Source organism: Triturus cristatus, chromosome 12 (genome assembly GCF_964204655.1).
Source record: "Triturus cristatus chromosome 12, aTriCri1.1, whole genome shotgun sequence".
Classification (NCBI taxonomy): domain Eukaryota; kingdom Metazoa; phylum Chordata; class Amphibia; order Caudata; family Salamandridae; genus Triturus; species Triturus cristatus.
The window spans coordinates 721674839-721685557 of record NC_140595.1 but is presented as its reverse complement, the minus strand read 5'-3'; the positions used below and the strand labels follow the sequence as shown (position 1 = coordinate 721685557).

General features: G+C 46.2%; 1 non-coding gene across 1 annotated transcript; it reads left to right on the top strand.

Annotated features, from left to right (window-relative positions):
• Positions 1-728: 728 nt before the first annotated feature.
• Positions 729-802, top strand: TRNAN-GUU (transfer RNA asparagine (anticodon GUU)). The gene has a single exon. It is a non-coding gene; the product is annotated as a tRNA-Asn (tRNA).
• The last annotated feature ends 9917 nt before the right edge of the window (positions 803-10719 follow it).

The window sequence follows — 10719 nt, the reverse complement described above, 5'->3', positions numbered from 1 at the left end:
GCCCAACAAGTCGTTGATGCCATGGATAACCTTGACTTTGCTCAAATGACACATCAGCATCACCCACGATGCGGACACAGACTTAGAGTTTAATTTCCTCAGTTTCTGGACTTTGAAATATCTGATTAACTGCCTGTCTCCTGGTTGCATCAAACCTACCAAAATTTCACCATCCTCAATAAATGATGTGGTAAATTGAGTAGGCTTGGGGACATTTTTTATCATGCCAGCATGATCTCACATACTTTCTGGCATTTCACATTATGCATTATTGCATGAAATGTCTGAAATTATGCCATTACTGCAAGGTATCTATGAGGCAAAAGAGACAGACCAGGGCCTGAGATCTCAACATCTGACATTCATGAGACCACACCTGTGAGAGGTCGCGTCACCCTCATAATATCAATTGAAGTCCAATTACGCCTCGAATTGAAAGCTGCAATGACAAAGCCAACAAACAAACTGTGCCGAACCTGCTTTACTGGCAACTAACGCAGGTTAACAATAACTCACTTAAATCCAAAAATGCTCCCCCCTCCCCCCCACCCAAATAACCCCCTGTGCTCAACTTGAAGACTAGGTCATATACATTCCATCGTGTAACGTTTGTGGTGTAGCTAAAATAATCTAATATATGACTTCAACGTTACAACAATTCATATACAGACGGGAAAACATGCTGTGGTGTAGATTAAAACAGTGATCGAAAAGCTCCAGTGGCAACAGTCTCTGTGGCGCAATCGGTTAGCGCGTTCGGCTGTTAACCGAAAGGTTGGTGGTTCAAGCCCACCCAGGGACGGGGTTATTTTCTTTACCATACCTGAACTTCAGGTGCAAATGTGTTTTCTTTATATCTCCAAGTTACATTTAAGACGAACCTTCCTCTTGCCGTACAAACGAAAATGAAATTGAAATTTAACAAACTTATGTTGATGCAAAAGGAAGAATTAAAAAATTGCTAACATTCGTGACAAGAATTTTCAATTCTATTAAGGACAAGGAGGCGAGGATTATGCTTTCTCATTTCTTTACTAGAAATGCTCAGCAGCCAATAAAACACAGTATAAGAAAAAAAAACTACAATACCCATGAACACCAGGGTATGACGTATAACCATAGAGTCCACAGTGTATATAAGGCAATATGGCAAGCACAACATCCTCTTTCTTTGGTGAGGAGAACAGTTCCAATAGAAGAAAAAACAGATGAAGAGTCATAACGACCAACAGGAGGGACCACCATCAGAGGCCGCAGGAGTCTGTAAGGCAGAACGCACAGCACTGGAGGGCGACAGGACTCTGGTAGCCACACGCCATCGGATGCAGATGAAACCAAAAGATGCAGTAAAATTGTCACTTCGGGTCAGAACCTGAAAAGAGACAAACTGCCGTAAAATACATCCAATATAAGAAAAAATGTAACAAGGGGGGGGGGGGGGGGAAATATCAGAGAACAATATAACAGCAGAAGATACATAATACATATGCAAACATCTGTATAAATGCAAATTAATACATGATAACATAATGGGTGGGATAATCCTCGCCTCCTTGTCCTTAATAGAATTGAAAATTCTTGTCACGAATGTTAGCAAATTTTTAATTCTATGTCAGGACAGGAGGCTCCGATTATGCTTGTTCAAAGCTTATCCACCACAACTGACGCAACATGATCAATAGGTTTATAATAAAAAGCCTTAAACATGGAATCAGAAGACCAATCTGCGGCCTTCATAATGTCAGACAAAGTCACACCCAAGGAAAAAGCTTTAGAAGCCATAGCTCCTCGTGCAGAATGAGCCCCAAAAATAGACACATCAATGCCTGCTTCTGACATAAGCCAGCGCACCCAACGAGCTAAAGTAGCCGGGGTAACAGGACGAAAGGGTTTCTGCAAAGCAATCAACAATTGACCCTGTAAATCAGAACGTAAAGAAGCAGTACTTACCTCATAATCTTTGAGACATTGGACCACACAAAGATTGGGACGGAGAGGAAAAGAAGGATAGGATATCAATGAAGTATTCGTCTTGGTACGACGAGAAATTCGAAAAGTGACACCCTCAGGGGTAAAACAACGACCAGCCAAATCTAAGGCCCGAACATCAGAGACTCGTCTGCAAGAGACAAGGCAAAGTAACATGGTCAGTTTGGCTGACAGCTGTTTGCGGGAAAGCAAAGAGTTGGAAGGCCAGGCGTCCAAAAAATTCAAGACAATGGAAACATCCCATAAAGAAGAATATTTAGGACAAGGGGGAGTCGTTAGGCGAATGCCCTTGAGCAATTTAGTAATCAAAGGGTGCTCCCCAGCAGGTTTACCGTCAAGAGGAGAATGGCCTGCCGAAATGGCAGAACGGAAGTTGTTAACGGTCCGATAAGCTAAGCCTGAAGAGGCAAGAGACGCTAAAAAATTAATAATTAGAGAGACATCCGCTGTAGCGGGATCAGCTTCCCGTTGAACACACCAATCACACCATCGTTTCCAAGAACCTGCGTAGCGTTTGTGAGTGTTGGGTGCCCAAGATTCACTGATAAATTTGCAAGCGTCGCTTGAAAGGCCTGGGACCGACCAACGGTCCCCGAAAGTCGCCAAGCCAGAAGACGGAGAGAGCCTGACTGGATTAGGGGATGCGGATTCCCTAGAGGGTCCAGCAGCAGATTCCACTTCTGGGGAAGAAGGATCGGCACCGCACAAGACATTTCCAGAAGAACTGGGAACCAAGCCTGAGCCCTCCACAGAGGAGCAATCAGAATCAGCTCTGATTGAAATCGCTTTGTTCGAGCCAGGACTCTCGGAATCATCATGAACGGAGGAAAAGCATAGCACAGCAGGGCAGGCCAGGTCTGGAGAAATGCGTCAGTGGCCAGAGCCTCCGGATCCGGTCTCCAACTGAAGAATCGGGGAAGTTGCGCGTTGAGGCGAGAGGCAAAGAGATCTATGTGACTCTGCCCCCAAAACCGACTGAGGGAACGAAAGATGCGGGGATGAAGTCTCCAATCGCTGAAATCCCGAAGGTGACGTGAATGCCAATCCGCAATCAGATTGTTGCGGCCCGGAAGATATTCTGCAATAACAGTGATCTTCCTTTGCAGACAATAATGCCAAAAATCTTTGGCGATCTCCGCTAAGAGTTTGGACCTCGTGCCGCCCAACTTGTTGACATAACGAACCGCGGACACATTGTCCATGCGGAGAAGAATGCAACAATTGGCCTGAAGAGGCGTGAAACAAAGAATCGCAAAGGAACCCGCCAGGAGTTCCAGACAATTGATGTGAAGAGACAACTCCTGCGGGGACCAACGACCCCCCGTTGAAATCGGACCGCACCGGGCTCCCCAGCCCCACCGACTGGCATCTGACTCTATCACTATCTCCGGAGAGGAACCGAACAGGGCTCGACCATTCCAGGCCTCCATGTGGTCCAGCCACCACTGCATCTCGCATCTCGCCTCGTCTGACAGAGGAATCTGATCAGAATAGCGAAGACCCTGCTGAAGATGACGGATCTTCAACCGTTGTAATGCCCTGTAATGCAGAGGACCTGGAAAGATCGCCTGAATTGAGGACGCTAATAGACCGACTACACGAGCTATAGATCTCAATGACACAATCCGTTTGGAGATAATCGACACCAACTCTCGTTTGATATAACGAATCTTCTGAGAGGGCAACAGAAGTTGACAGGTGAGTGAATTGACCTGGAAACCTAGAAACTCCATCACCTGTGAAGGAAGGAGGACAGATTTCTGAGGATTCACCAGAAACCCTAATGATTGGAGAAGATCGATCGTCCAATCGAGATGAAGGATCAATTTGTGAGGACAATCCGCCATGATCAGAATGTCGTCCAGATACACAATCATGCGGAGACCCCGCGCGCGTAAGTGTTCCACCACTGGCTTCAGAAGTTTCGTGAAGCACCACGGGGCCGACGAGAGGCCGAACGGAAGGACCTGGTATTTGAACCAGTTCCCTTGCCACTGGAACTGAAGAAAACGCCGATGAGGCTTGAAGATTGGGACTGACAGATAGGCGTCTTTGAGATCGAGACGAACCATCCAATCTCCTGCTCGGAGAAGATCTCGCAAAAGATGGATCCCTTCCATCTTGAAATGTCGGTAAACTACTCCGCCGTTGAACTCCTTTAGATTGAGGACGAGGCGGGAACCGCCCCCTCGTTTCGGAACTAGAAACACCGAACTTACAAACCCTCTGGGATGGCGGGTAGTTTGAAGAATAGCCCCTTTCGCGAGAAGAGAAACGATCTCCGATGAGATGATCTCCTGATCCTGAAGAGAAAAGATCAACGGGGTAGGAAGGAGAGGTTGAGGCACGGGCTGATAAAATTCTATTTTGTAGCCCTGAACAGTTTCGAGAATCCAAGCATCGCTGGAGATTAGTTGCCAATTGTGTAGAAAAAACTGGAGCCTTCCCCCCAAAACCACATCGGAAAAAGGAATCACTCTCACCTGAAGTATTGGAGTCGTGATGACCTCCTTGCTGTCCTCCGAAGCGACCCTTCCGGAATTGTCCCCTTCCCTTGCGGGAGGGATAGAAGTTTGAGCGGGTGGAGAAGCCGGGATCTTGTCCACCGCCACTGTGGGACTGAAATCCTCGTTGAGAATTTTGCTGGGATCCGCGGCCGAACGAACGTCCCCTAAGACGTCCGGCCTTAGCAAAAACCGGCCGAAACGCCCGCCTCAGCGAGGCCTGGGCTTTGTCAAGGCCACTGAAAGTGGCCACAAAACTAGAAAGTTCTTTGAGGAATGGTTGTCCAAATAAAAGCCCCTGAGCCAAGGGACCGGCCTCAGAAGAGGAGAGCTCCGCTAGCCTGGGGTCCAGGCGAAGAAGGATGGAGCGGCGTCTTTCGCATGAAAGCGCACAATTGGCATTACCCAATTGACATATGGCTCTCTGAGCCCATTGAATGAGTTCATCCGGGTTGACAAGAGCCGATGATTCTTTAGCCAGAACACCCAAATCTAACATTTTTGTGAGTGGGCCCAATAAATCTAATAATTTATCCTGGCAGGACCGCCAAGATCTATCCAAACCTTTTTTAGGGTCCCGTGCATACTTCTTCAGGTAGGTGACCATGGTAGGATCAACCTCCGGAGTGTCGGCCAAATGATCTGCCAGATCAGGACGGGGACATTCAGATCTCATACGTGCTCGGGCATCTTGAGGAAAAGGTTGGCGAATGTGGGATTGGACGTAATCCGCCACCGCTGGTGAAGGTAGCCAGGAAGTGGAATGGGGATGCATAATCTCCGAAGGTTCAAATGTAAGAATGGGAGGAGTGGAAGGAGCGTCAACAAAATGCTCTTTGCGAGCCCTTTTCCGAGGAGGTGGTTCAAATTCAGACGAGGAGGAATGTGCATCATCACCGTCAGGATCATGGGAGGATGAAAAAGAAGTCCCAGCCGCCCCTGTAATAGAAGACGTGTCCAAAGACAGCGTCTTAGCCAACCTCTGAAAATCAGCCTTGTGAGGATTGACAGGGGACTTTGACGCACGGGACGGTAACCAACCCTGTTGCTGTGCATACAGAGACAAATGTCGCTTCAGAGGATTTATGGCGCGCACAAGCGCCTTATTCACGGAGTGCTGCACCCCTTGATCAAGAGCTTCCACCAAGTCCTGCTCCAAAGAGCCAGAAGGATCCTCCTCATAATAATACTCATCCTCGTCATAATATTCTGCCATGCTGACACAAAGTGTAACAGTAGTCAAAGCCCACAATAAACAAATCAATAGTGGCCAAAGGCACAATGCAAGGGGGAGTGAAAAAACCCCACAGCAAGCCGAAGTGTAGATAAAACTAAACACTTCAAGTAAATAAAATTCAAATGTGGAGGGAGGGCTTGCTGTAAACAAAAAACTAGCACTCTAGGCAAAGCCTATGCATAATTATACAGCCCAAACCTTTAAAATAGCAAAATGGGCGTAAATAGGGGGAAATACTGAAGCTGTGGGCTCTCGGCGCGTAGCGACCGTTCTGACATGCGAGAAACACCTGTTGTCATCAACAAATATGGCCGCCGCGCCAGTATCTTCAAAAACGGAGCACTCGCAGCACCAGCGCGAGTCTCCGAGGGGGAACAACCTTTACAACGCAACTTTTACAACGCACTACCATTACAACGCATTTTTTACAACGCATAATCCATTACAACGCATGATATTACAACGCAGGATACTACAACGCATTTTTAAAAACTACCTTTACAACGCATTCCATTACAACGCATACTACCATTACAACGCATACCATTACAACGCATAATATTACATTATACTATCCAACACTTACCCTACTGATGCACCCCCTGGAGTTAGAATAGTAATTTTTACCCCTATACTATCCAACACTTACACTATTGATGCACCCCCTGGAGTTAGAATAGTAATTTTTACCCCTATACTATCCAACACTTACACTACTGATGCACCCCCTGGAGTTAGAATAGTAATTTTTACCCCTATACTATCCAACACTTACCCTACTGATGCACCCCCTGGAGTTAGAATAGTAATTTTTACCCCTATACTATCCAACACTTACCCTACTGATGCACCCCCTGGAGTTAGAATAGTAATTTTTACCCCTATACTATCCAACACTTACCCTACTGATGCACCCCCTGGAGTTAGAATAGTAATTTTTACCCCTATACTATCCAACACTTACCCTACTGATGCACCCCCTGGAGTTAGAATAGTAATTTTTACCCCTATACTATCCAACACTTACCCTACTGATGCACCCCCTGGAGTTAGAATAGTAATTTTTACCCCTACACTATCCAACACTTTCCCTACTGTTGCACCCCCTGGAGTTAGAATAGTAATTTTTACCCCTACACTATCCAACACTTACCCTACTGTTGCACCCCCTGGAGTTAGAATAGTAATTTTTACCCCTACACTATCCAACACTTACCCTACTGTTGCACCCCCTGGAGTTAGAATAGTAATTTTTACCCCTATACTATCTAATACTTACCTTAAATGTAATTTAATATTATGCGTTGTAATGGTATGCGTTGTAAAGGTAGTATGCGTTGTAATGGTAGTGCGTTGTAAAGGTATTTTTTAAAAATGCGTTGTAGTGTCATGCGTTGTAATGTCATGCGTTGTAATGGATTATGCGTTGTAAAAAATGCGTTGTAAGTGCATGCGTTGTAATAGTGTGCGTTGTAACGTCATACATCCGTCTCCGAGCCCCTGTCTCCCTCTCCACAACAGTTTAAACGCAGGCGCAAGGCGCCCGGTAACGGGAGGTGAACCACACGCTCCCCGCACCTGACTGACACGCGCGGCGAGCGAAGGTTTAAAACAACAGCGCTGATAGAATAAACAGCGTAACCATGACAACAATGCGCGCTGAAACATAAAAGCGTGGCAGCGTAAGAGCAATAGGAACAAAGCTGCAAAAAAGTCACAATAAATGCAATAAATAATGTCAAAAGCACTTAACTGGCTGCGGAGCAGCAAAGAAAGAGGATGTTGTGCTTGCCATATTGCCTTATATACACTGTGGACTCTATGGTTATACGTCATACCCTGGTGTTCATGGGTATTGTAGTTTTTTTTTCTTATACTGTGTTTTATTGGCTGCTGAGCATTTCTAGTAAAGAAATGAGAAAGCATAATCGGAGCCTCCTGTCCTGACATAGAATTCCAGTCATTCATTCACTGTGATTTGCGCGAGGAGGAAATTATCAACAAAATAAAGAAGATGGGTGACAGCGCTTGATTGCATTATGGGGCGTATGGTGACAGTATGAGCAGTAACACCCAAACGGTGAGTTTTGTATAAAACCTCTAATTGTATGTTTCACTGCTGGTGATACCTGGAGCTGTCTATTGTGTGCAGGTCGCCTGGCGTTCCGAGGCATGGGCTTTCGGGACATTACATTTCGGGTGTAGCACAGCGACATCTCGAGGCCATGTATGGAATTGGCACCGGCTAAGGCTGATAATGAAGTGCATAATTACAAAGCATGGTAAAAATAAGTTTGACAGTTAAGTACGAAAGGGGGCATATTCTCAAGGAGCTATTGCCGAGTTATCAGCACTTTATCGCAGCCAAAGTGGCAATAAAATTACCGCCCCATTCACAAGCTGGTGCAAACAGCCCATACCACCAAATTTCCTACGATAGCGCCCTCAAAAAACATCGCCACAGATGACCGCGGCAACAATCGCTAATGAGATGCAGAGTAGGCGTTCCTAAGCAAAAAGCAGTGACAACACCACACCCCAACATTCTCAACGACCAGCCGCATCTGCGATAAGACCACAAAACATGGGATAAGGCGAGTTAGCAGTAGGAAATGTAGATTTTCCTAGTTATTATGACGGAAAGTCTTAATTTTATTAAAAACACGGAGGCGAGTATTATGCTTTCTTATCTTGCTTTATTATTATACAGCAGCCAAGATAAGTGAAACACTACAGTTCCCAGGGGTCCAAGCGAGAAGGCTGGCCAATGGGAACTCAGGAAAAACGAGACCGAATAACCAATCATCAAGGAACCACTAATAAAACGTCACATCTGATGGCGGAGCTTCCTCTTTTCGCTGACGAGCAGATCAGATAAAGTCATAAAACAAAGGAGCAATCGAAAGAACAATAGAAATAGCGAAAGTCCAGGAACAAACTTGTTGCGCAAGATCCATCCAGGAGGAACGAACTGTAGGAGTTGCAGAGGACAGGTCCAAACCGGAAGGAAGGATGATTCGGGAAGGAGAAAACCATCTCTGTTGAGGAATCGGACCATCACGAAGATGCAGGCGGCAAAGCCGGATTCGCTGAAGGGAGGGAGAAACACATGTTAGTAGTGAAGAGGTGGGATAATACTCGCCTCCGTGTCTTTAATAAAATTAAGACTTTCCGTCATAATAACTAGGAAAATCTACATTTTATGGCAAGACCGGAGGCTCCTATTATGCTTGTTCAAAGCATATCTACTACCAAGGTAGCTACAGTATCAATAGGCTTGCAATAAAACATCCGAAAAACATTGTCGTTGGTCCAGTCCGCTGATCTCAGAATGTCCTCTAGACGAGAGCCTGCCCAAAAGGCTTTAGAAGCCATGGTCCCCCTTGTGGAGTGGGCTCCAAAAACAGAGACATCAATGCTCGCAAGGGACATAACCCAACGCACCCAGCGGGCCAGGGTAGCGGAGGAGACAGGGAGATGGGGTTTGCGGAAAGAGATAAGGAGTTGGGAATGAGAGGGCGCTCTGAGATCAGAAGTCCTTTGTTCATACATTTTTAAAAATTGGCCTACACATCATTTAGGATGAGAGGGAAAATAAGGGTAAAACACTGAATTTCAATTCGTTTTAGTTCGTCTATGGACCTGAAACAGAACTCCGGTAGGGGAAAACTGACGAGAAGAAATATCCAAAGCGTTAACATCAGAAACCCGTTTAATGGAAACCAGGCACAAAAGCATGGTAAGTTTAGCGGATAAAATTTTTTGAGAAAGTGCATCATTGTCTGGCCAATCAGAAAACAGTTTAAGAACAACAGAAACATCCCATAAACTAGAATACTTAGCCAACGGAGGTTTGGAACAACGAACTCCTTTCAGAAGATGACAGATTAAAGGATGGGCGCCAACTGGCTTGCCGTCGATGGGAGAATGATTAAGAGAAATGGCAGACCTATACAAGTTTACCGTTCTGTAAGACTTACCTGCACTAGCTTCGGAGGCCAAGAAATTGACCACAAAATTCAGAGGGGCTGAAAGGGGATCGATATGCCGTTCCAGACACCAGCTTGCCCAAAGAGACCAAGCGGATTTGTAAGCTTTTGAGGTCCCGTGGGCCCAGGCTTTGCTGATAAAGAGAGAAGCCTCTTGTGAAATGTGTATGTCAGGAGAGAAAGGCTGGAAACTTTCCAGGCCGAAAGGACCAGGGAATTGTTGAGAATGAGATCGTGTTGCGAGCCCTGAGGATTCAGAAGCAAGTCCTCGCAGAACGGGAGAAGAACCGGGAAGTCCACCGTCATCTCCAGCAGGGACGGAAACCAAATCTGAGATTGCCAGAATGGGACTACCAAGACCAGGGAGGTTGACTGACGGCATACTTGGGAAAGAACTCTGTTGATCATGATGAAGGGGGGAAAAGCATAGTTGAGGTGACGAGACCAATCTTGAAGGAAAGCATCTGTAGCCAGGGCTGAAAGATCTGGACGGCAGCTGAAGAAGCGGGGCAACTGAGAGTTGAGGCGAGAAGCGAAGAGGTCGATAAAGAAAGGGCCCCATTTTTGGGAAAGGGATTGGAAAACGGATGGAAGAAGCCTCCAATCGCTGGAGTCCCGAAGAAATCGAGAATGCCAGTCTGCCACGGAATTGAGATCTCCCGGCAGATATTCCACTGTCAATGAAAGTTGATTTGACAGGTAATACTCCCAAAGGCACTTTGCCAATACTGCAAGAGGTTTGGACTTTGTCACCGAGATGGTTGATGTAGCGGACCGCAGAAACATTGTCCATGCGAAGGAGGATAGAACAGGAAACTCTGTTTGGATTGCAAAGGAGCCTGCAAGCATCTCTAAACAATTGATGTGCAATCTCGACTCCTCGTGAGACCATGTACCGCCAGTCGATATTGGACCACACCGGGCACCCCAACCCGACAGGCTGGCATCGTATTCTAACACAAGTTCTGGGGCCGAAGCGAAAATAGTTTGCCCGTTCCAT